This window comes from Pezoporus occidentalis, unplaced genomic scaffold (assembly GCF_034315485.1).
Source record: "Pezoporus occidentalis ecotype Australia unplaced genomic scaffold, CSIRO_AGI_Poc_V1 ctg35, whole genome shotgun sequence".
Lineage (NCBI taxonomy): Eukaryota > Metazoa > Chordata > Aves > Psittaciformes > Psittacidae > Pezoporus > Pezoporus occidentalis.
In genome coordinates, this window is record NW_026915483.1 from 5,108,265 (window position 1) to 5,135,861 (window position 27,597).

Consider the following 27,597-nt stretch of genomic DNA (forward strand, 5'->3'; position numbering starts at 1 on the left):
GAAAGCCCGTTCGCTGAGGCTTTCAAGAAGGAGAATACAGCTTTATGCCCAAATTCTGTCCTCAGTTTAGTTCACACTCAAGCACTTGAGAACATTTGTTTTCTGTATTTCTGTTATGAAGAATGATTTACATATTTTTCCTTTCCATTTCAGTCTTATCCTTATTCTTAGTAGTCATACCTTCACAGGAGGAGTGAAGTGAGTTCATATACAAAAAGATGCTTTATGACTGCATAAGGGGTAAGAAAAACAAAAACAGGGGGAGATTTTTTCCACTTAAATTCACTGGACTGTTGTAGGTCCACAGAAGAGAAGTTGATGATCTCTTCTGGTGGAACAGCAGCAACTGAGAATACTGATCTCTTATTTGGTCTCCTATTGCTAGGTTCTGTCATAGGGGGTGTGCAGAATCCACTTAATCCATACAGCCACCACTTTATTGGTACAGAGGCTTTAGTCTGCCTTGGAAACGATGTAAGGAGTAGGAACTAATTTGTCTTTACTTTTTGATCTATTTTCTTTATGCGTGTTTGATCCGATTTGCTGGTGAGCTGCTGGGGTGGAAGAGCATCAATGCTCTCAGAGAGCTTTCCCACCCATCACTGCCAGACACACAGTGAGGAACACAACCTGCCCAACCCCTGGGACAGCAACCGCAGCATGGACATCATCAGCATAGGGTAGTGATAACACTCTGGGAACAGTGAAAACACGGGTTTGATGGCCAAGTCAAACCAAAGCCCTCACTTTTGCTGGGCCAGGTTTAAAAGAAAGACCATGCCTACCTACCTGGGTTACAATCCTACCTTTGTTTCTCTATAGAGACTAGCAAAGCTATCTGTTCTGTAGCTATACTAAAGAATGCCTTCTAGATGACTGTCTCTTCATCAGCTTCTCATGTTGAGCAACCAAAGGAGATACTGTGATTCTTATCGCTTTTCACATACGACTTCACATAGTCTTAGAGAAGATAAACAGACAAGCTGCATGTTCTGTAACATTTGCTTTAGAGGTTTCAGTGGTAAAATGTTTGAAGCTGTTTCAAAACTAGACTGAGGTATTGTCTGAACATTTTCCCAAATAACCAAGATACTCAAAGATGGTTGCATTTACTGTATGTATGTGGCTACACTCCTCAGCTGAGGGTACTGACCTGGACAGAACTTGGAATCTTGCCACCATAACCTCTCTTCAAGCCATCAAAAGGCTCTTTAACTGTTAGAGTATACTTAGTCCTTCGCAGAGGGTGTATTATTCAGAATACAGTCTCTCTTCTTTCTAACAAACTAAATCCAGTCAACTGCAAAGCTTCACAAGGCATTTCCAGTCCAGCTGCATAGCTGGCTTATGCGTAATGCTTAAGAAACTGCTAGAGAAAATAAGCATATTTGAAAAATACAGTGAGCTCATGTTACCAGCCTCATTTACATTACTAAACCACCTAAAGCCATGTCAGACCGATATTGCAATGTGTCCCTGCTGGTGATGACACAGATCAGAAGGTCAAGTGATTTCCTAACTTCACTGCTATCCAGTCTGTGCATACAAACAAGCTCTGCTGAAATGGCACTCCAACAAACAAAGCAGAACAAAGCATTTACAGGAGAAAAATAACACCAGTCAAGTTGTTCACTTCATCGTTGATTTGTGCTTAATGTAGATGTTCTGCTGCAGGGTTATTTTCAGACATGTGACAAATAAAAATCAAGAATGTTTTTCCTTGTATAGCTTCTTCCAAAAACATCATTGACAGTCCTTTATCCAAAAATGCTTTATGCTCTTAACATTATCCCCAGCAAAAGGTTCTCTAAACACTTCAGTAAACTTTTAAACTCAGTTTTGTGGGGAACCCAGAGCACTTGGTTCCCAGTCCACTGCATTTTCAAGACCACCTTTCTCTCTCTCAGTACCACACCACCTCAGAGAGCCCATCACTCAGCAGTTCCCTACCATCACCAGTGCCTGCAAGTGGCTCACCACAGAGGTTTTGTGGAGGATTTTTGTATTTGCAAACACTATTAGCAACACAGAAAGACACAGACTGACAGTCACAGACTGGCTCTCCAGGTGTCCCAATACTCATGGCACCTTCTGCATGCCCACCCCTTGGTCAGCTGCTGCCTTATCTCCCATAATTAAGGGTTTCCCATAACTACTGAGCTCTTTATTACACCCACTGACAGCAGCATCTTCCAACACTCCCTGCTCTGTGCCAATCTATGCAGAACAGGACTTCAGACTGAGCTGTGAAGGTATCAACCCAGCTGATGATGGCAACGGTTTACTGCTAGAAGGGGGCTGGCCGAGCTGCTGCCCTAAAAAAGGGCAACTCTGTCCCACACCACTCCCCAGAGCCAGCTACTTCCCTGTATTGCTGTCTGTTGTCATATTTGAAGCATCACTAGATACCAAGTTTCATTTTTTCACATTTGAAACTTCTTTCTATTCTTGTTTAGGCTTTTGGAGAAGTTGAGGAAAAATTAGGGACTGTCCACAAGCGAAAGTAATACTTTGTCGTTTCATTATTTACACATCTGATGACTGCATGGAGTCAGCTGGGCTTCTGCTTCTAACACAACCCCTGGAAGTACACACTTCACCAGTTTTTTTACTTTGTTTTCTAAATGGAGCTCATATTTAGTCAAACTTCTTTAAATCAAAGTGGTTCTGAAGCACTTAGATTTAATTTTCACTTTTATTCTCAGCTCCACAAATAAGAACACTCATCTCAGCACCATTCCCTGAGGGTTATACAAGCACACTGCGGGCCTTCCGAATCCCTTCTTCCCATATTTTCTTCCCCTCCCTTCCTTTTTTTTTTTTGGCCAGAACAGAGAGTTTCTGGCCTGAAGGAGCGTGTGGTTTGATCAACACTCTCGTTCCATATTAGAGATAGAATACCCCAGCTGGACTGTTTGCAAAAAACTCTCCAAAGCATACAAAGGCTGTGGGGGAGAAATACAATCCAGCACTCTTCTCACTCCTTGCTTCTAGGAGGTTTAAAGTATTTTATTTATTCAAAGCACACTTACACACAAAAAAGCCAGTTCTCATGCTCTTTTCTCCATTTTCACTCGTTTTTGACTCAGGTGAACACCTGCAGACTCCCAGTCATGGACATCAGCAGGAATTCTGCCCCACGAATGAGCAAAAGAGGAATTAAAATAAACACACTGGATTTGATTCCATATATATGAATCATTGTGATTAAAACTAAGCTTGTTTAAAGCAAAAACTTCCTCCATGAACTCATGTTTTGCCACACCAAACATATGTAATAAATTTCTTAGACTTGTTTGTCCCTGTTAAGTGTGAAATTTAATATTTCTAAACGTATTAAATGTATATAATTAAATACGTAAGATACCCAGTGCAGCTAACTTAAGCATTGCAGACCACGCCAACTTGTGCACTTCCCTTCACTGTTGCTGTTCCAATCATGTCGTGTTAGAAAGAATTTAATTTCCTTTTTCCCCTTTAAAAGAAAACAAAAAACAAAACAAAAAGAAAGGATGGGTTAAAAAATACTACTTTTAAATACTAGGTTTGAAGCCTCTGCTGCGGGTAGGTGAGCAGAATGAGGGGTGTTGGGGCTGAGAGTGTAACACCCATCTCATGCTGCAGCTACTGTTTGGCCAGAGGCAGTCTACTGAGAGCTGGGGCTCCCAGTGCAGCAGCACATCTGTTTCCACTGCAATCACTACAGCTCACCAGCAAAGAGAGAACTTTATTTTATTTCTTATTTTGCAGGAACCCTTGAATTAACAGAATGCAAATATTGTGCAGGTTCTGAAGTCGGCTATTTTGAAAATAGTAGTTCTCATTTCCCCAATTTTCTTCTTTCGCTGGTGGGTTGTGGTGGTTTTTGTCAAATGAAAATGTTCACTGGGAAAACATCTTGAATTTCTTTTCTGCTTTTTATTATGAAAAAGCTGTTCTTCCGAAAGTAGAGCAGTTAAATGACTCAAAAATAGTGCCAAGGTACATTTTTCAGTCTCTCATTAATATAATTTAGTAAATTATGTCAGTGCACAGTCTTAGCCACAAGCTTCATTGAGAACCATCAACCTGATCCCAACACGTAAGTCAAAAGAAAACTTTTTCTAGGAAATTTAGTGGGTTCTGGGTCAGGTATTTTGCATGCAAAGCATCAAAGTTGACAAATTTCCGATTCTTTTACTAGGAAATTATGGAGAGAAGATGCTTCCCACATCAAACAACTGTTTTTTTCCTGAAACAACTAACTAAGAAAGGTAACATTCTCTTGCAGGAGACCAACTTCGAAAATTATCATTCTAAGACATGAATACCCAGGATAAACACAGCCATGCAAATAAACCCCTTATAACAGATACAGCACCAATCACTGGGCCCGTGCTGAGTGAAAAGTAACCTCTTCCAGTACTCACCTTTGAAGGGTAAACAACATTTCTGAAACCATTTCAGCCCTAAGATCTAAGACGACAGCAGTTTTGCTCACCTTAAATCTGAATTTAAAGACATTCTGTGTCATTACAGGAACCCTAAGGATGATTTCGCATGGTAGCGAGATGAAAGCATACATATTCTCTTCAGCATAAATGGAACACGAAACATGGCAGAGTAAAGGTTAAGTAGCATTTGACTGATTTTCACCTCATGGGAACTATAATTTACGTGCTGCATTCATCCAAGGTAAGAAGGTTCAAATGGCACAAATTAAAAGCCTGCAGTTTCCTTCTTCTGTTTTTAACATCTCACATTGATACACAGCCAGTTTTTAAAGTAATAAAAGGTTTCTATCAAAATATCCAACAGCAAGAAGATGTACTATTTCTACACTGTCAGCATCACTGTATTTTACTGCATCCTTCCTTGCTCCTTACAGCCACTGCCGATAATTATATACCAGTAACGGTCCTTCTGCAATCCAAAAGGACCTATTAATCTTCCAGACACCCAGCTCTTACAATCATATCCTGGACAGAAATTTCCAGGAATAGAAATAATTAAATTAATGTGGGTTTAAAAAAAAGCTGCAAGCTCAAAGAGGTACCTGAAGTCTGTGCATCAAGAGATGCTGACACCTGCGGCTGTCCCACAGCAGGGTCCAGCATCACCCAGAAACAATGACTCTGTGGCTTTTGGTGATGCTGCCCACACAGGTCACTGCCACCTTTCCAGCTGCCTGGTGACATACCCAATGGCCAGTGCTCATGTCCTGTGATGAGGATGTTACAGTGACTGCATGGAGATGCGCTCCAGGGAAAAAGAGAGGCCTGAAAACTGGGGAATTGCACAGTGTCTCCTTCTCACTGGACTCACAATGCCCTCTTTCTGCACATCGCACAGCCTTCACAGGCGCACTCCCTCAGACCAGCTCCTATCCTAGGCAGCAAAGCAGATGCAATAGAACCACAGAACAATTTGGGTTGGAAAGCACCTTAAGATCATCCAGTTCAACTCCCCCCCACGCCACCAACCTGGGCAGGGAAGCCTCACCCTAGACCATGTTTGTCCAAGGCTCTGTCCAGCTTGGCCTTGAACACTGCCAGGGACGAAGCATTTACCACTTATTTGGGCAAAGTGTTCCAGTGCCTCACCACCCTCACAGTAAAGAACTTCTTTATATCTAACCTGAATTTCCCCTGTTTAAACCCATTAGCTGTTGTCTTATTGTTACAGCCCCTGACGAAGAGTCACTCTCTAGCACCCTTGTAGGCCCCCTTCAGATATTGGAAGGCTGCTATGAGGTCTCCCTCCTGAGCATCCAAGCACAGTTCTCAGAAATGCTGTTGGCTGTCAGGGCCCCACAGTTAATGAAAACAACACCAGAGAACTATGTCTCCATTAAAGATCTTTCTGAAGGCAGAACTAGGATGCTCTTCAAAACGTTACTGAGCCACAGTTAAGTACCCAGCAAGCAATTACTTGGTAAACTTCACAAGCCTTTTATAGCTTTTATTTTTTGCAAGCAGTCATCAATGGACTCAGGGCACTACAAAACCAGCTACAGACACTACTGCAACAGTCATTGCCAAAAAGCATGAATGATTTCTATCAGCAAGGCAGAGATATGCAGCAGAGCTCTGGCAAAATGCCTGCTTCCCATAGCTACTACCCTTAGGACTCTGCACCAGTTCTCTTAACACACTCATCAATGTGCCTGAAGCACCTTTGGGATTCCAAGCACTGTGCTACTGCAGATCCTGACTCCGGCCACCTTTCTTTGACAACCAGAGCAGGCACACTACAAAAATTGGGAAAAACAGCTTTTTCTGGGTCAGTAAGTCAGTGTTTGTCCAGTGTCTGATTGGCTGGGGCAATTCCACTTCAGCATCAGTGTTGACAGAAAATATGTGCTGAGAATTTCAGCGCTCAGGATGTTCTTTAGTCATTTAGGTGATCTGATGTGGCACAGGAAATATTAGTGCATATTCTGTATTTTCAGTCACATTCACCTCACCATCCGTATAAAAAAAGAAGACAACAGAGTCAGATCACTGAGACTGAAATTATGAGCAATGTGACAAAAGTCAGAGTTGGGGGAGGAAGGTGATAAAGACTCAGCCAAATGTTAATCTATTAGTTCACAGTCTGATATTTTAATTTCCATGAAGCTCTTAATTAACCTGCCTTCAAATGAGGAGGTCGATGTAGAACAAGTGATGGCACCTGCACGCACCAGCCCTTAGATTTCCACCATGCTGGGTCCAGACTAATCTCAGCACTACTCCTCTTTGAGATTTTCAATACCTTGGCTTTGAATTTAATATAAAATCAGATAAAGATAAGCTATCTTTCACCTACCTATTACAATTTCTACCACTAAATATGACGAATCAAGATCTCACTGCTCCTTTCTCCTTTTGATCAAGTTTTAGACTTGATCAAAGTCTATTTGTGATTAATTATGTATTGAGACCACTGTATCAGCTGCACTGGGCAGTGCTCCCCTCCCCTGCTAATCAACAGATCTCTGGCATTCTCTTCCCAACACAGGATAACACTGCTCTTCCTCTGGCAAAAGCCCCAAAGTACAGCTGCTGCTGTTAGTATACAATTTACACTCCTCTGAACCACCAGAAGGGAACTGAGCAGATCCCAGATGCGGGATCTTCCCCCGTTAATTTCTACAATGCACATTACTGAAGATGGGCTTCGGTTCTCATTCTGTTGAAGTGGCAGTGCTGCACATCCTTAATATTAATTAAGTGCCTATTTTTGTCTATGAATGCCATTACAAAATGCAAGGCTCCAGATAAAGAACTTCAGCAGTGTCGACAACAAAAAAAATTATAGTGAAGTGCACATCATCTTTCATTTAATATGGTTCGTTCTTGTAAAACCTACTAAAATCGAGTACAGGATGGAATAGCTCTGCAGGTTTTTCCTAGCAAGATGCTTTGAAAGAGCACTGCACTTAAAACCAACATTTCAAACCAACACATTAAAGGTTTGCACAACTTCCAAAAATAAACAGCACCTAAACTCAGACCCTGAGAAGCTGCCTATTCAGCTTCAGGAAGACAACAACCTAGTCATGGCCATAATTAGGAGCAGTGGGAACTCCAAGATGAGGGTTTACTTCACAAACCATTGGCCTCTGCTGGAAGTCAGCAGAGCACCAACTCCAGCTGGGTACTCCTTGGTGTGCTGCCACCTCCCCATCCCCAGCACATCCCCGACCTCAGCTATTTCTTCCTCTAATCCCAAAAACCCAGAAGCCAAACTTCCAAGGGAGGGAGGCTGGACAGTACTTCCTCCTGCACTGCCTTTCTACCCCTTGTTTTTGTGAGCTCTGCCCTGGGGATGAAGCACACCTCCCTGCAACATGCCCAGCTTTATCTGGCTAAAAGAAATAAGACAGAATAACTGGGACAGAAACTCTGGGCACCCACATGTCAAGTCAAGAGAGTGTATTTTCTGTCGCCACCCCACCCCACCCCCAGTTTCTGAATTGCCGTAGGTTAGCCTAATTGATTTGTGTTCTCACCAAATTAAAGACACAGCACACAGACAGCATGCCAGTGAAAAAATATGGCAACAGCAAAAGTTTACAAATTTAATTTGCAATTGTTTTAGCAAAACAGCTCAGTCCACTCCTTCAGTTTTGGAAAGTAATCAGCTCATGCTAGAGGAAGTTACCAGCTCCCAGGCACGAGCATTATAACACAGGCTTATTTCATAACAGATTAAGACCAGTTTTTCAGTTAAGAAGTGGATTTTGCAAGTGAGACAAAGATGCAAGTAATAATACTGTGGGCTCAAGACCCCAGAGGAGGGGAATGCTCAGAGGGGTAAAGCCAGGGAAAAGATCACCAGCCAAATTCCCTTTTAAAAGCAACACTGGCATAAATCCCAGGGAAGCCCCATGGAGTCCCTTCAGTGCTGAAGGGGACCCCCAAAGCAGACCTTTCTCCCAGGCTGCAATCAGAAGGCAAAAAACCAGAGTTTTCATTGCCTACAATGAAAGGGTTAAGCCAAGATTTCAGTCCCCTGGCTCAAACCGCCCAGTGAGCACTCCCTGCCCAAATTACAGCAGCGCATACATCCAACAGATGCCGTTCAGACAGGGGCTTTCCTTGCCCTGAGGTACAGTTCAGTTTGTCCATTCTACTGTGCAATTACAGAATCAATAAAACATCCCTTTGAAACTCCCTGGACTAGTGCCGACACGCAGACAGTAGTCAAGCTGACATTTTTTGCTGTTTCCGTTATTACTACCATCAAGCCTTCTGAGAAGCAAGACATCAAAACCTAGGCACCACAAAGCAAAGGAGGAAAAGCAAACGCAGAGCTGAGGTTTTGTTCATCGTATCGCATCACTCCCCGGGCGATCACACAGTACCAAGCATACCTCCAAACAAAATCTGCTCAAAGGCATCAAAATAGGCATTGGGAAACAGTGTATTTCTAAACAGCACATGTACCCCATCCTCCTCTGCTTCAAATATCCATTTTTGACTAATATATTTTAGAGGGCAAGAGAATTACTCTTGATAGAGCACCTGATATAAATCAGAAAGCTCTGATTTGGGGATGAACTTATTAAAAAGCAAAACATCGAGTGCCCTGTTGCTTGTATGTGCTCATGAACACAGTGTGAGATGTGGACTGTATGTGGAAGTTGGGAGATGGGGTTGAAATCTATCCATCCATCTGTTTCTGAGCATTGACTGAAACACTGAAATAGAAATGGGAAGCTGCAGAGTGCCAAGAGTGGAACCTGGGAAGAAAAAACGCAGGAGCAGGACAAAGAGGACGATATTAAATTAACAGGTTCAGAACGATTCAAAGGAGACTTGGATAATGAACAACATGCCCAGCAGAGAGGCATTCACTGTCTATGAAAACACAACTTTTCTCTTTTCCGCCTGTAAGTAGTGACGAAATCTGCCCAAATAAATGGAAAATGTAAAACTGAAGGTTTTGAAAGCACTTCCTGAAAATTACCATTTTCAGATGTTTATTCCTGCACTCACTACATTAATTACAAATTATTTAATCATTCATTTTGAGCTTTATAGCCTGGCATGTACAGTCAGTAACTCACACACCTACCTTTCCGGGGGGGGGGAGATAATATAAAGTTCCTCTAGAGTACTACTTCTGTACTTGAGAAGCTCCAAAACTCGTATCTGAAGCGAGCCCATTCCCCAGCTATCCTTCTTTCCACACAGGGCATGGGAAACAAAATGACAGCCCACTCTGGGGATAAGGAGCCTTTCTGACTTCTCATCAGCTAATTCCCAAATCTCCCTTAAACAGGCCTTATGAACCACACAAACCTCACATGGGAACTACAACAACATTTATCCAGTAACAACTTATTCAGAAGGCTTTGCTAGTTGGAAAAAGGTGGCACAGGCGAGTCATGAGGATGCTCGGCACCATGCCTCAGCAACATAACATTCTTAAGCAGCTTCAGCATTTTCTGAAGTTTCTTTACACTGTTTTAATCCTTCTCTGACTCTCTCCTCTCTCCCTTAGAGGTTAGGTGCAGATTCAAATGTTTACAACTAGTAAAAATCACTAGCAGCAAACAGTTTTATTCTGATGGCTCTTCACACACTGATGTCCCAAGCCCCAGGCAGAAGGCAATGTGCTTACAAGGCAATGGGAGTAAGAAGCACTGTACCCATTTCCCAAACCTGGTAAAGGCAGGCCAAATAACTTGCCCAGTGTCCTACAAAGCAGTTGAATAAAAACACAATTCAACTCTCTCAGGCTAATTACATAAAATTGTATTTCCTCCCTGAGGATGCTCACATGTCTTCTATACCAACCATAAGCCAAATAGTAACTCATTTGGAAAGCAACTTATTTTGAAGAGGTTTCACATTTAGTGATAAGCACAAAAGAGGAGAGAGGGAGGATGTCTCACGTTCAGACTTCATCTCAGGATATATCATATCTCTACTCCAAGCCAGTTCTCTTTGCGGTACAAGATCAGGGGTGTGTTAACTGTAAAAAACTCATTTTAAAGCGACCAAAGCTGGAGATACGGTCATGTCATCTGTACAGATAGCTGTACTGGAATGAGAGTGCTGGTGTACCAGAGGAAGATCTGGCCAAACACACAACAGTCAGAGCAACAGAAACTGAAAAGATCCTCAAGCCTGGCTTGTTAGGAGTGCCCTAAAATGGCTCCGTTTTGACTCACTCTTCTTTACCTCCTCCATCAGAGGATTCAAAGGGAAACTGCAATTCAACCTTCATTGCTGTAGCACAACTGCAACTTAACTATTCTCTGCATGAAAGAAAAAACAAGTTGCGGGTGCCTGAATGCTGATAGATCACTTTTGCTTTAAGAGTACATCATGTCAATCAAAACCAAATTCCTTATGCTCATCACAGGAGCTTGCAACCAAGCAATACAAAAATCTCATTCGAGTTCAACCAGTAATGTGTTTGAAGGCTTCCCAATCTGCTCTGTCTCTGGCATCAGCAGCAGACAGAGAAGAGGCAGAGATTTGGGGGGGGATAATAATAAAAAAAAAATAAAATCACTTGCTGGGCAAAGTAGAAAGGTCTCTAAACCAAAATAAAAATAAGCATTAAAATGTGTGTTGGACTAAAAGGATATACAGCAGGTTGAAATGTGCTATATCTTCCTCACTGGTAAGGAAAGACCTCTATAACTCACCACAAGCTTTGATCACTCGTGAGCTATCAGCTATTTCTTTGCTGCTTGAGTAAATATCAGTCATTCACAGCTGAAACATAATTTCTCTCTCTTTCCCCTGCCACTATATGTTGTGTGCGAATATGTCTTGTATATAGGCACACTAACACACTGTGCTGTTCAAATACACATCAGAGTTCACCAGATGGTGGGGATTGCCAGACACTCGTCGTTGCCATCAGTTAGGAGCCATGGTGTAACTCATGCATGATGTGTCTAAGCTGTAACTATGCAAAACCCACTTACATTACCCTAACCAATATAAAACTCTGTTTTCTTATTATGTTCAACCTGCAACAGTTTATAATTGTAAGACTTTAAGGGCTGTTTGGTAACATGGGTTGGTTTTTTTTCCCTCCTCCCAGAGACAGGGCTCTGAAGGAGCTATTTTCATCTGGGGGTTATGATTCACACCCATGTACACAGGATTATACATAGTTTCATAAAGCTGAGGCCACAGTCAGTGCCCATGTTCGGGCACAATCTAAAAACCCAACCTCAGAAAAACAAAGGAGTTTTACCAAAAATACTCAAGGTTTTAATAGGCAATAATCTTAATTATGCATAGGAAAAAAATACGAGATTGGAGTTACGGTTTTGCATACGAGCCTCAGCATGTACTTGGGCATTAAGATATTTGGGCAATAAATTATGTGAGCATAGGCTGGTAAGGATGTGAATGTTGGGTGAATTGGCAATTTCCTAGTCTTTAATTAATGATGGTGTTGAGAAAGAATGTGGCTCTTTCTAAGTTAACAGCTCTTTTTAATCACTGAGTGAATCTGCCTGTTTGAAGCATAGCTCTAGGCTTGCAAAGAAAGGAACAGAGCCTCCAGAAAGAAAAGCTGGAAATGTGGCAATGCACTCCTGGTCCTATCAGACTCTCTTCATTGCCTCCAACAGAGCCCGTACCTTGCCCATGGTTTATTAACAGCCAGTGGTGGTGGTGATGAAATAAAAATCAAGGGAAAAGGTGAAAGTTGAGAGCTAGGAGGAAGCAGAAAGGAGTAAGGGGGGTTCCCATCTGATTTGAAAGGGTGGGAGATAGCTCTGCCATGAGATACAAGCTGTCCAAGGAGCAGCTCCAACCCGATACCAGTAGAGCAGCCAGGGCATACCCAGAGCACAGGGTCTCCTCTTGCAAGCTCTTGACATTTCCATCCACAACACAACAATCGCTTGCAGAGAGGTCTTGGTGACCTTCAGCCAACAAGAGGACACAGCATTAGGCTATCTGACAGCCTAGTAAGTATCTTAGAAAACAGTTGTTTTACTATTTGCTTTCCTAGTCCATTCCTGTAAAACACATTCTGTCCATCTATTTACTGAGTATAATTCACCTTATTTTTAGCCCCTCACAGACTGAAGTCAGTTGAAAAAAGATCGGTTTCTGTGCCATCAATGCTCAGGAGAGAGCCCTAATTTTAAAGATCAGGGACATATTGTTACCTAAGCATTAACTTCTAGAAAGGCCTGGTGTCTTAAAACAGTAAAAAATTAATAAACCCAAAGGAGAAAAAAAGATAGTTACAAGCAGCATTTGTTATTTTAAGCCTTTACTAAGGATTGGATGCCTCCAAGGGCTAGGGCTTCAGCTCCAGTTAAGCACACAAGTTTGTTATCCAAAATTTCTTTGAACTAATAAAATCCCTGGAGGTTATCAGATTGGGCTGAATATGGACTATGGTTTTCAACTCCTCCCCTTTTATCTGTAAATACCATGAGAGGATCTCTCTAGCACCCTAAGTCAAATAGTTTCCTGTCTTGGCTGGGAACCACTTCAGCAAACACTTGAGGCCATGAAAAGCAGTTTGATTCAGACTCCGGGCAGGAGAAGGCACTGTCAGTCACTGCCGGCTCACCCCAGCCCCGTTTCAAGCAGCGTGTTTCAGCATGACATGACTGGGTTACGTACAAGCCCTGCACATTTCTGACTCTCAGACAACTTTCTGAGGCCAGAGGGAATACTGTCTTCCTGATCTCCCCTTCTCCCAAAGGGAGCATCCTCCCCTGGTGGCCCCATGAGGCGGATGTGCCCACGGCATTACATCCCACTGAATTTTCGGTACCTTTGGGAGGGATGGGGTAACCCTCCCAGAGACTAACATTTCCCCGCACCCTCACCAAACCATCTTCCCCAAGTCACACAAGTATCAGTGAGCACTGAAGAGCCTGAGCACAAGAGGCATTTGGTCCCCCTTGCCTGACAACAGGCATCTCACCCCCAGCCAGAGCCTATTCAAATGGAGAAATAAAACAGGGAATCAAAAAGTTCTCTGTCTGGCAGAAACGTGCCTGCTGGGAGCCGAGCACACACTGAATAGCCTGTTCATGGTGTCTGTACTAAAAGTAAGGACCTGGCTTTATTTCTTTGTTGATATTGATATAACTTAAGAGGCAGAAATTGTTGAATCTGGAAAATCATGGGAATAGAAGACCTGTGCGGGGGGCAGAAGCATCCTGCACCATCCTTACTGTTATTTCCCACTCAAGGAGCAGAGTGACGCTTTACGCTTTCAAATGGGCAGAATATATGGTGGTCGGGAAGCACAAATGTACAAAGCAGTAACAAAAACCCAGTGTTGTGCTCCTGACTGAAAAGACTGACAGTCTGAAAGATAAACACATGATATTAAAATCAAAATGCATGCAAACTCTGGATGGATGGGAAGCCCATATTTAATTCAGCCTGGTGAGAAGCAGTAGCCTCCCCCAGAATCAGACCCAATTCAATTAAAACGTTTTTTTTTTGCTCGCTCTTCTTCTTTTCAGGTGACTATTTCTGGTTTTTTAGCAACTTTTTAAAGAACTCTCCACTGGCCCCTGAACGCTCTGAGGTCCTGTATCTCACGGCTTCACAGCCCACTGACAACAGGCAGCTCCTTCTTGCTAAAAAAATTACAATTTTTCCACAACAAATAGCAAATCACAGCCATGCTATCACCTTTAAAAAGAGCTAATGTTCTCTCCTTTCTGGAGCATCTTAGCCCTTTTTTGTTCAACTAGCTCAGCCATGAGCCGGATCTTCCACAGTGACATTTTCAGAGCTACTTAAGATGCTTTGACTGCCCAAATTCAAACAGATACGGAAAAAAACAACAGCCCTCTCCCTGGCAATTTTGCAAATCTCATCCTAAGCATTAACATGTTTTTTGCAACACGAGGCCCTTGTCAGCCTCGGAAACTGATGGTTTCCCAAAGCTGTGGACACACAGAAGCCCTTGATGCTAAGTCGGTTGTCACCCACAGCAAAAACCATTTCACATGACTGCGAGGCTGCATCCCGCATCCAGAACGATGTGACTTAGCCAAGGTTCAACTCCAGCCACCACAAGGTAACTAAGGGGAGCCCCGCACCAAAAGGAGGCACAAATTGTGCCCCTGCGAGACAAAAGCCAGGAAAAGGGCTGAGCAAAGCCAGCACAGAGCCAGGCTCGGCAGCACACAGGCTGGCTCTGGCTCAGCTCCCTGGCACAATGGACCTTTGGGGATCTCCATTCTCAGCTACCAGCCCCAACAACTTCATTACTTAATTAAATGGTGCAGCAGTGCAATCTGTGCGGGAGGCAGCGGCACGCAGCACCATGCTCCTCGCCGGCTGCAGCCCAGCAGCACACTACATAATGCAGCACATGCACCGGCCATAAAGTTATCCAGGTAGTTGCTTCGCTTGCTTGAATGCAGACTACAGCCATGGCCTCTGGATGCAAATTACTGGCTTTTATAGGTTCCTAAAAACATTTCACTGTGTCTGCTGAACAATGTGGGAGATGTAGAAAGGGCCTGATGATGGCAATGATGTAATTAAAAGCCGAGAGTGGAAAAATCCCCCAACGTTAGATTCCTTCTTCCAGACAGAGAAACTGGTGTTCCTTAAAAATAGTTTAAAAGAAAATGTCAGAGTAAATAAATAAAAAACCATATTCATTCCTCCCCCCCCCCCCAATCCCTCAAGTTTCCAATAGCTTCTCCGCTCAGCACCCGTGAAGGAAAATACATACGCTAGAGCACATCCCTAAGCCCTATACTCTATCTAGGAAAAAAACGAGATAGAGAAACTCTCCCTATCTAATCACTAGCTCCGTCTGGTAGTAACAGAAGTTACTATCTCTGCCTGCCTGTCAGGAGCTGTACAAAACCAATCGGTGGCTGGGGCTGATATGGGAGCGAGAGGTACAAGGGCTGTAAAGCCGGCCAGCAGCTTTGTTAGCTTGCTCTGCACAGCCAGGGATGAACCACAGCAAGTGCTCAACCCAAACTGGCACCCCTGGGAAGCCGCCTGCTCCCAGCGAGCCAGGCACTGTGTGCTGGGATGGCACAAGGACTGCCCTTGGACCAGCACAGTGTTTGTTATTTATCAATGAGGAGCTCACCCACCCAAGACCAGGATCTCCTGAAGTGTTACTTCACCCACTACAGGGTTTAAGTCTTGATTATGACAGAAAAAGACCAGGGGGGTCCCCCATCCAAATGCTGAACATATTCCAGACCCCAGTAGCACTCTGCAAACTGACTTCTACATTAATATTTTTTGATACATTAAAACTTAGAGAGAGGGATGACTTCTGCTCTCTCCCTCAAAAAATACATTTACAGCAGCATCAGCTGGCAGTATCACTGGCAATAAAGCAGGTGGCCTGCATTAGCCATTGCTGGCAGCACAGGGACCCAGCCCAGCCCACTTCTCTGTTCAGATGTGTAGGGCCAATGCTGGGTTTGAACACATCTGGGCAGGAGTTAGTCCCGAGCTGCCTCTGTGCCCAATACAGGAACTTCCTCTGACGGCACATCACGGCACGCTCCAAGTACAGGCATGCTGCACAACATTTCTCCAAGCATTAGCTGCGGCCCCAAACAATCAAGGAGCTTTTTTTTTTTTTGCCCTTTTTTTCTTGCCTTTTTTTTTTTTTTTTGAGAAATGATCAAACCGGGGGTGGGGACAGAACATCCTGCGTGAAACCGCATCCTGAACAAGCATCACCACGATTCACTGTAAATAAATACTCTCTCCTTGCAGCACTTCCGTCAACTGTCACTGCCTTGGCTCCAATCACCTTTCAAGTCCAAACAGGAAAGCAGAGAAAAGCAAGTGAGATGGCAGATATGAGGTTTAATTTGCTTTTCACTGCAGTTTTCATTGGTGGTGTGCTTCCAATTCGTCGGCATTGCCAGCTGCCTGGAATCAGTCCTGGACCCAGTTTTTTCCTGTTAACCTTCATAATTGTATTATTATGGGCAAGCCCACAAACTGTGCTACAAAAAGCTGTAAAAAGTGCAGCTTCCACCCTTTATTAGATAAGCAGCCAGATCCAAACCCCGCTGCTGCAGACAGAAAGGCAACTCAGATTTACCGAAGATGTTTCTTCACCTATGTTTTACATAATGCAAGAGGTGTCTGCTAAAGAAAAAAAAACATGGGGGTGGGAGGAGAGAGGCAACACATGAAGGGATTACAGGATGAAATAAGTTTGACCTCAATTTTCTTGAAAACTTATGAAAACATATATATAAATTTGGAGAAATCAAAGATGTGAGAGGATAGCAGTCCCAGGCAGGAGAGCACAAGCAGGAGCTAACTCAGCTCGTGCATGTGAGCCCTGCAAGGGGTAGGGATGTTGAGCACCCCACGGTGTTTCAAACAAGCTGACGATGGAGATGAGGAAGAAGAGCTGCCTCTCGTGCGCACCCCCTCGTGGGCATGGCGACCAGCACCCGCAGGTACCCATGCTGGATGGGCACGGGGTGCTTGTCCAAGAGCTCTAAACTGGGAGAAAACCTTCATGAACCTCCATCAGAGCAAAGCAGAGCGCAGCCCCCTCGCCTTCAGGAGGGGAGAAAAGACCTTGGCAGGCGTAGCCCGCCTGGGTGTGCCAGGATGCACGGGATCCCCTCCCCACTGCACAGGCACACAAGGAGCAATTTAATTAATAAAAGCAAAAATGAAGTATTACATGTAGCAGCAAAGCATCATTAAAAGCTGTAATGTCTCAAAGGTTCCTATGAAGTCATGTTCTTACAATTCACTCCAAAGAATTTAAAGACAAAATTACATGCTTGGTAATACTCTGGGGAGCATGCTTTTCTGTGGCCCATTGTTTGTGTATGATGCATGGCTTTGAGAAAGTGGCATTGTTAGAGGGATCATAAATCACAAAGGGGAAGTTGGATTTTTTTATTCTTTTTTTTTTTGTTAAAAAAAAAAAAAAACAAAACAGAAATCTTATTCCAGACACAGAAAGGGCTTTCCTCTGCTGCAGTTTTCCAACTTATTTCAGCAAATGAACTGACATCAGACCTACGTACGCTGCGGGGTTTTCAAGCTGCTCATATGATCATCACCCTCTTCTCTACAGCCTCTCCAGAGAAATAAGCATTGTGCAGCCAGCACCACAGGTTTTGTATCACTGATTCCAAGAGAACGTTTATTTTTCTAAAGATAACTTTCAAGATAAAATCTTGAATATTAAAGAGCAGCATTGCCTTTTGCAAAGTTTACCTGGTGTGGTTTGCCACCTTAGCGTTCATCAAATGATCGCTGTGTTTACTGTGGTTATTTATTCTTAGGTGTGCTATTTCAGAACTTGGAACCAAAGTGGGCTCTGTGCACTTCAAAAGCAAAGAGCTAATGCCAAAATCACTTACTACCCACACACACGCACCCCATCCTTCACAGTGCACATGAATTAGCTAGTAGCCTGACTCCCAAAGCAACCACAATAAAGTTATTGCTCTGATGAGGCTGACGTATTTCACATCTCACCAGCACTTAAAGTAGTCTCCACAACACTGCCCAGCTTCATTTCAAACCTTACACCAACCAACAAAAAAAAACCCACCCCAAAACACAAACCTAAAACCCAACCATTCCTCATCCCCTCCCCCCCCCCCCCCAAAAAAAAACAACCAGGAGATTGCAGATGTCACAGCAAGAACATCCCAAGAGTTAGCAGTAACTCCTTGTTCAGACCAAACCACACAAGGCAATTTGCAAGAATCAACACATTAAAGAATGAATCAATAGGAATCAGCCAAGCCAGGAAGTCAGAAGCATCTCCAGGCTCTGAGCACCCAACCAGGCACTGCTAGAGGGTGTTTTGCAGACATGGCCAAGCACGTACCACCACCTGCTTCGAGGTTGGAAACCCCACAGCACACCACAGTGCAACCAGGCATCTTCCTGCCCAAGGGAATGCATCCCAAAACACAGACTATATGGGTTCACACCTTGCTCTCTCTGAACTTTTATGACCTGCTATATCTATACGTTGTGTTGGGTGTACATATTTCTTTTGCATGTCTGTTCATACATAGAGGAAAACCTCAAGTAGCACGCATTCATTCTTAATGTAAAATAAATACTAAATTTTTCAAAGCAAATCTGAAATATCAGCTGTGGAGACCTTCTTGGATGCACCACCATTTTCACTGGCACATGATTTCCAGTTCCAAGTCACAGCTCTATAGATTACGTTTCCCTGGGACTCAGTCCTACATCTCTGCGTTCTACAGTCCATACAGCTTCTGTCCTACATATACCTAGCCCGCTCATTTTATTTTTTACTATTTCCCTGGGTGCATTCCTGTTGCAGCATATTACAAGTACAAACGTTTCTGGGTTGTTTTACCAACTTAGTTACCAGCTAGTACCAGGTTAAGCCAAGAGGTAGACAGCAGGGCAGACATCCCAGCCTTGACTCCTGGCTGGCATAAATCAGCACAGCTTCACCAACTGCAGGAGAATTAAGGAACTGTGTCATCTTATACCTGCTAAAGATCTGACCCTGTTCATCTGATTTGTCTCAAGATACTCACTACAGTCAAAATGTAAGAAGAATAAATTAGCATGGATTAAGCCTGGGAAAACCTGCTGAGGAAACTTGACTGTGTTATAGTACACGTACTATTGTTAACTTCATTCAGTTATAGTTGTGCAGGCTTAGGAAGTCAGATGGTCTAAATACCATTAATTAATAGGATCAGACTTAGACCTGAATATAAGGGGGGGTGGGGGGGAGAGATAAACCACCTTTCTGTTTAAGAACCAACTTCTTATAAATTTATAGTGGTTGACTCAAGAAACAGCACATTCTTCTGCCAAAACATCTGCCTCCTTCAGGAGAGCTGACTTCATCCACCACCGGTGGAAGGCCTCTGTCTGCCTTATTCTCACAGCGTATTTGGCTGCCAACACTACACGAAGGAACTATTTATGCTCCATAAAAGGCTTGGACACAGTCTGGAATACAGGCAGAAATGAGAGAGCTAAATCAAGCTAATTATTTTGAGACCTTCCAACTAGAAACATTATTACAACAAATTCCACGTGTTTGCCTCAACTTCTGCACCTTGCAACGGATTTCCACTCGGTGTGTTCAAAAAGGCCACCATATGGAAACAATTACAGCATACAAGCTTAAACTGACTGACTTCCACCAATGCAAGGACGGCTGACCCATCTTTATGGGCATTTTAAATGATTTATGTCTAACTTGAATGCAAGCTGCTCTACTTGACATCTCTGACCCAAAGCATACTGAGGTTTATGCTGGGTTTCTTTAACATTCAGACCCTGTAAAGCGAATGTGATCTACACTGTTATATGATGAGCTCCTCTCCATCAGCCACCGACTTAGGGCTCCACCAATCCCTACTTCTAACCCTGTGCCAAAAGAAATACCTATTTTTATCTTCCCTGAGGCTTTTGTGTAGCCAAGCTCACTATTTTACCACCTCTCCTGCAGGACACCTAGTGAAGAACCAGAAAGAGCTGGTGATAAAGCTGTTGGGAAGGGTAAGGCTTCACCTTCATCCAACTAACAGCATGACCATGGCTCCCACACAAGAAGGAGGGCTCATTGCTCCTCCTGAGGAAAGGACAAAAGAAGCCTTAATGCTTGCTCTTTACTTGCGTCAACTCATTTGCCAAAAATGCCTTCTGGGAGCAAACACAAATCAATGCCTGTGACCGATCCTTAAACAGGCTTGAGGGACATAGGGAGAGCCAAGCTGCTAGGGAAAGCTGAGCCTAACTAGGACCAAAAAGTAAATCCTTTCAGGAGCAAGCAGGGAGGGATTTCCTTCTTCAGCTCAGCAGTTTCCATAAATGATGAGTTAAAGCCACCCCACAAAAGTACTCCACTCCACCTTATCTGCTCAAGCCCTCAAACTCAGATGGATCCTGTCAGAAAGGAGATGAGGGCTGCCCATTTAATTTGGAATCAATTTCTTGTAAACAGCTGAGACCAAGTGACCAAGGAGGCACTCAGGACTTGCTGCCTGTATCTTCAAAGAAATGACGTTGGTGACCACAAGCTAATCCACCCCAAGCATGAGCTTGACTTAAATCAAAGTGATCTGAATCACTGATTTTAATCATGCTTTATATCAGAAAGCAGGAAACATGGTTTAAATCATTGATTTCAATCTCAGTTTACATTTGTACTTTTATATTTATTTTCTTAAAGGAACATTGATTGCAACTGGTTAGCAACTTAATAAAGTACAACCTTTTCATCAAGCTTAACTATTCTCCCTGCTAAACAAGAGAACAGGTTATTCTCACATTCATCTGTATCCCTAAGTTTTAGCTTATGACTATATTAGAAATCATGACTTTCTATTAGCTGCTAATTTTGTTATTCATATCAATATTCATTTGGTTGAAAAGTGGAACTGCAACCAAATGAAAAAAAAACACATTGTTATCTATTAAATGAAAGTTACTTAAATATGCTGGGTACAGAATAAGTTTATGCATTTATGCATGTAAAACACTTGCTGAACACGGGCTGTTACAAGAAAACTGAATATATTAGGATCTAGGCAGTACTAGATCTCATTCCCTCACACCTTTATTTTATTCCTGGATTGGAAAAGGAAAAAAAGGGTTCCTCTTTTCAGCTCCATACTCCAGTTTTTTTATTAGATCACCAAAGGAATTACTGAAACCAACTGTTCAGCCTCATCCCAATAAAAACTGAGGCCAAACTCTTCATCTACAGAAGAGGTCATTAGTAGCCAAATCAATCGTCACATGTGCTAACGTAACTGGTTAGGTCTTTGGGATAACTTTCTTTAAAATGTCAACAGAAAAGCGTATTTTATTATTATTTTGTCTTTTAAAACATAATGTATTTGTCACAGGTTTCAGTAGTACTATTTTGAAATCGTATTTTAGAAATATTTTTAAATGAAGCTTCACAGAATTTATATAAAAGTAATATTTAAAAACCTTTTAAAACTCACCCATTTTGTCCTGCTTATTTAACCTGCAGTTCTGAATACCTTAACACTGCCTAAATATTAAGCAGGACATAAATAGTACAGTCAATAAAATGAAAAAAAAAAGGGGGGGGGGAGCAGAGGAGGAAAAACTCAGCTTCTTTATTAAACTTTCAGAAGATCCTAAAACTCAGGAGATCATTCAAAAATAAAAAAGCTGGTTTAGTGTCTTAGGTTCTGAGTTCTTGGTTCTGTGCTGCTGGGTTTGCTGCAGAGGGCAATGTGAGCTGTGGCAGCCCTGTCCACAGCCAGAGAAGGTGCTGCCATTGAGGTAAAATCAACCAGAAAGCCCACAAGTAAAAAAGCCACGAGACACATTCCTCCTTCTGAAGAAACACCAGGGTTTACTCAGTTACTTTTAACTGAGGGTTGGGCTGGACAAGGGCATTATTTGCAGGGGAGACAGGAATGAAAGGGGACAGGCAGCACTTTCGCAGACTTCTGCATCAGCTCTGAAAAGGCCCCAGCATCCTTACCCCATCCTCACAGCCCACAATACCCACACACAGCCCCCCCAAAAACCAACTCCTTGCAACAGGCTGCTGTGAAACCCTATTAAAAAAAAAGAAAAAAAACAAGGCAGCTAGAGGGGGAAAGTGAGGGGGAGGAAGAAAAGAAAGTCGCTCTATTGACTACAGCATCTCTACCACACATAATTCAAGGACTATAGCCAGTATGAATTGGGGGGTAGGAGGGAGAAGGGAGCTTTTTTTATCCTTTTCCTTCAAAGAAACTCATCAGAAATAAACTGCTATTCAATTAGGCAAATCCTCAGCACATTTACCTCCAGCAAACCTAAATAATAACAAAATAACCCAAAATACCGTGAAGGAATGATAAATAGAACATGTGGTAAATAAAAGTTTAAGAAATCCCTGGAGAGTTACTATCAACACTGAACACTGAATTCTTTCTTGAAGAATTTACAAATCCAGACTCTTACTAGATGATTTCAAAACCAGTAATTAAAATCTGCACAGTAAGAACCATTTGGGTATTTCCTTAGGACTTCAGACAATAATATAGAAATACGACCTAAACACGCATGTGCACTTAATCAAGAAGGACTTAAATGGAAGAACATGCAGCTCACAGGCAACTAGTTCAGAAGATATAAATACATACTGTTCTTTAAATACTCCTTTAAATACAATTTCATAAGTTTAGACTTCATGGTAATGCGAGATCCCAATTTGACAGTCTTGCACACACCCCACACTAACTCCCAATAAAATACACATAGAGAAAAGTATTTGTGTTCCTGGTTAAAGCAAGATTAACAGATTAAGCCCTTTTCCAAAAAAAGGCAATTTAAAACAGAAGAAAGGGCTTGTAATAAGGAGCCCATTTTACTGTTTATATTATAATTCTAAGTGTATGGATGTAGCATAAAGCTATGATTATTTTCCTGTGGTCATAATATATGTGATTTAGAGTATGTTTAGGGAAAATGTTAACTGAGACAGAGGTCCGTAAATGGATGCAGAATTTGGGCAAAAAAACGCAGCACACTTCTGCTAACCCGCACCCAATCTTCTGTGCAACTTTACTTACTGTTCATAGTTCACTGCAAATGAGGGAAGCTGTCTCTAATGCCATACAGATTTGGCTATCAGCTGTCCTATGCAAATTTGACTCTAATTACGTATGCATTACTGAGCTATGAAATAAGTCAGTGTGTTGTGGTATGTGAATACACATCCCGCTCTTGTTTTTGAGCATAATAGTTTTCAGTGTCTGACGAGTGTTCATATCCTGTGGACTTTTCCTTTTTATTTTTTTTTCCTTTTCCTTTCTATCCTGGGGACTTTTCCTCCCCCTCTTTTTTTTTTTTTCCCCCTTCTAAATGAGACGCCTCCTTTTCTAATGAAAAAAATAAAAATAAGGCGAAATTCATTTGTTTAGACCTGCTATAGCAATATAAATTTCAGCCAGAGAGAGATCTGAAGTAAAAAACAAAGACTCCTCTACTGTGTAATGAATTAGTTTAAAAAAAGTTGAATAAACAAACAACTACCCAAAACATTTTGCTGAGCTAATTATATACTAAGCAAAAAGTAATTTTATCCTTATACCCACATTTTATGTTTTGGGCTCTTCTATTTCATGTCCCTTGACACCTCCTCCAATAATCCATCTACTTTATATTGGAAAGCCTCACATGAATAAAACTTTATGGCACTACAGGCATTTAGCCTTCCACTGACATTCCTGGCCTGTTCAATTCTGCAATTCAATCAAAATCAAATCTCAAAATCCTCTTGTCAGCCAGCGCTGCTTTCATATGCCCGAGCCCTGTGTAAGGATAACTGCATCCAATCTTTCCCCCAAGCAGTGCTTATATTGTTTTATTACAGTTCAATGAGTGGAGTTCAAAATTACATGCAGCTGCCTACTACTGTGGTCTGTCTGTGTTACGCATGGACACAAGTATTGCCCACCAGGCTTGAAATCATTCACTTACTGGTCTGGCAAGAGAGACTGTGAGCACTTCACTGTACAGAGGAACATCCTGCCTGGTAGATCTAAAGAGGGTGATGTTAGCAGATCAGTCCCTTTATAAAGGGATTGCGAAAGCCCTATGAAATGCAACTCAAATGTGCTCGATGTTAAGCATGTGGCTACTGCACATAAAAGCAAAGATAAACCTCAATATGCACTACTCATTCTCAGAAAGCTTGTGAGGGAAGATAAAGGACTGGGGAATAAAAGGCATCTCACAGAGTTTTTATGTGTGTTTTAAATGATGAAGCTTCATTTAGGCAATTTTTATCTCCCCCTTGCAACCCCCCCAAATCTTTGCACTGAAACAAAAGGACAAAACACAAAGCTAATTAAATACAATTTAATCACATGAACAATGCAGCGACTCCAAATCCAACAGCTTAAAAAACTCCTGCTAACACTAGCTCCTGTACAGCCTGGATGGATGGAGAGATAGCATCAAAACTGGGCAGGATTTCCATCCCACGCTCGCTGGGAGCTGGAGGTAAAGACAGCATCAAGAGGCTCCCTCCTGTGCTACGACCAGGGCTGGGAAGCAGCAACAGCCATGATCCAGTGGGAAGGGGCCCACACACACATACTGGCCAGCCAGGCACTAGCAAACTTGCCCAAATTCCCCATGGATGGCAGCAGTATCCTCCTCAGCACATGGGGAATTCTTCCAGCAGCACAAGCAATGCAACAGTCCCACAGGTTAATGTATCTCCTGTCACATTAGTGTTTAGCTATCATTTTCACTTGGCTTTCCATCAGCATTTCACAGTATTACAATAGTGACCAAAATCAAAAGGGAAAAAAAAAAAAGCACCTTTTATCAAAGGCTATTCATCAAGTATTCTACCGTGACTAAATTCTGTAAGACTAGCAACTGAGAAAACAGAGGCAACACATAGTTAGACATCCTGCCGAGAAAAAGCTCTCTTTGAGATGAACCCCATTACCTTTCAACACACAGGTCTAGGAACCAAGCTAACCACACAACAAACCGCTGACCTATGACAGCAGCACTAAACTGCTTGTCCACGAATCAAGGCTTCATTTCTTTTTAAAGAAAATAGAGAGGAGAAAAAAAAACACACTTAGCTGCTGTGCAACTGCCCACGTGCTGGTTAGGCAGAGGCAAACCCAGTCATGAGGCTGTCCAGCAGCTGAGCTTTTAATAGCCTTCATTCAAAAGTAGCTTGGATTACCACATGTGTATTATACATGGGTCTATTAACCTATTTCTACACCTATTTATACAAAGCCTGGACAAGGAAATCTGGAAATTAGACAGCAGTGACTGATCCTGGACTCACTGACTGTCACTTCTTCAGTACGGAGGCAGCTTTGAGTTTCCACCCCACCATGTGTTTGGGGCAGGCCAGTCGTGTCACCTTTATGCCTACAATGACAGATTTAGGAACATTTTTACCAAAACCTAGGGTGCCAGGATCACAAACGTTTCAGTCAAAGCCACTGAAAACTTCTTTCTGCACAAGACTAATGCCTCTCCATAAGAGATGGAGCGAGTTATGGGAGTGCCAAAGCCCCGGAGAAGCTCCTGCACAGCCCCAGACAGCAGCCCTGTCCCCAGATGCCTCGTGTACTCAGAGTGAGCACAGAAATCCCTCAGAGAAAAATACAACTTCCCTCTGTTAGGGCTACCAACAGCCATGAGTACCAAAACCTCCATCAGACTGCAGACCAGGCTTCACAGCTCCACGCACAGCTCTTCTGTGGCCAGGACACAAGGCTTTGGACTAAAACTTGCAGTTTGAGGGGTATTCTGCAGCCAGTATCACAGCTCCCAGGGTACTGCACATGTACCAGGACATGGGGGTCTCTGGGCCCTCCCAAGGACCAAATTTAGCTGTTGAAGGGCAAACAAAACATAAGCAGGCACTCAGTGGAGGGACGCAGTTCAGGAACAGCAGATACTGTCCCTGTCAATATGCAATGACATATCAACATTACAGAATCCAAAACAGAGGCAAACCACTCGGGCATGTGCTGGGGCTAGGAGGGGGAAAACTGTCTCGCTCCACATGCACACTTGTAGGAAGTGACAAAGTATCACGTCTGCCTGCCATCCGAAATATATTCGACAGCCTATAGATAGCAAACCAACGAGATTCATCTATCTCGAGCCCCAGCACACGCACGCAGTCATTCATGGTGACTTCGCACCCGCAGCTTCACTGTAAAGGCAAAGGGAGGAGAGAGGCAAGCAAGGAGCTGCAGTTCCCAACCGTCCCCTTTATCACCACCATCACAGTATTTACTGTAACACATGTGACTTAGTGAAGCCCTAGATTAATTAAATGAACTCCTCCATTAATCAATCAATCAATCCAGCACAGAGCAGTTGAAATATTGAATTACTTAAGAGCAGCATCTTTATATAGAACTTTTAAAGGTCTGCTCTGGAGGACCTTATCCCTGATAATTAAATTCAGCCTCACATGGAAAGGAGCATAAGAAACCCAGAGGAGGCCCTGAGGCTGTGAGAGCAGAAGCACAGGCAGCCCTGAGCAGGCACATCCCAGGGTTCAAGGGAAATGCCAGCTACTTCCTTGGGAAACACTGCCCCATCCGAGGGGTCAGTGAGCTTCTAGGGAAGCAAACATCCCCCTAGACACTAACAGTGAAATCTCCCACGTGTTCAACCAGACCACTAATCAATTAATTCGGAAAACTAAACTAAGGATTGCTCAATCCTCAGGAATAGCTCACATCCAGCTGGTAGAGCTGAAACAGGGGCAAGGAGGAAAAGCAGGGCCATGCACTCGTGCTCTGGGAATACCTGAATGCATACATAATAGTTGCAGAACCTGTAAAGTCAGTAAAGGTTATCTGATTTTATATATGGGGAAATTTAGGCAGAGAGAGTTGAAACACGTTGTTCCAAGATGTGCAGAGCACCGGTGAAAATGTCAGTAATAAGAACACCAATCTCCCATCACCCTGAAAGCCAAGCACACAAACTGCTAATAGGATCAATTTTGTCATCGGTGGGTCCACCTGAACCAGTATATTTGGACACTGAAATAGGAGAAATGAGTTCTACACTTCTTTCAATCTGCATTTCAGTTTGGAAGAGACTGTGTCCATCAACGGGAGAAAGGACAACAGGAAAAAACAAAACAAATCTATTTCATGCGTTTAGTCATCCAAATCACTGAAAAATCCCCATCATCAGAATTTTTCCACATTGCACGAGAACTGCTGTTTCTCTTAGACAATAAAAAATAAAGCTTCACAACGCTCCCCCTCAAAAAGCAGACCTACAATATCTGGCAAAACTAACTACCCCTGGTATGTCTTCCCCTACTCCCAGCAAATATTTATATTTTAGCTATTTTTGCTGCAAGTCTGACTGAAGTGGTTATAACCTCTTGTGTGCTTGCTTTGCTGCCTCTAGCCTTTCCCACCACCACTACATACACTGCCCTGAGCAGGGCTCTCAGTGAAATGCATGGATTACCCCAACTGCTCCTCCCAGATACAAACAGAACAGAGTAACAGCCTTGAGATCCTGTGATACAACAGAGCATACAGGACCCAGAATCAAACAGAAATGCAGCAATATGAACACATGCTTCAGTGCTCAAAAGTCACTATTTTTTTTTTTGGCAAAGACAATACAGGAAAAAAAAAAAAAA

The 27,597-nt window shown here is 42.8% G+C and overlaps 1 protein-coding gene across 14 annotated transcripts in view; it reads right to left on the minus strand.

The window, feature by feature from the left end:
• The window catches only part of FOXP1 (forkhead box P1), a 386,145-nt gene that overhangs the window by 283,611 nt on the left and 74,937 nt on the right, over positions 1 to 27,597 (minus strand). The window lies entirely within an intron of this gene.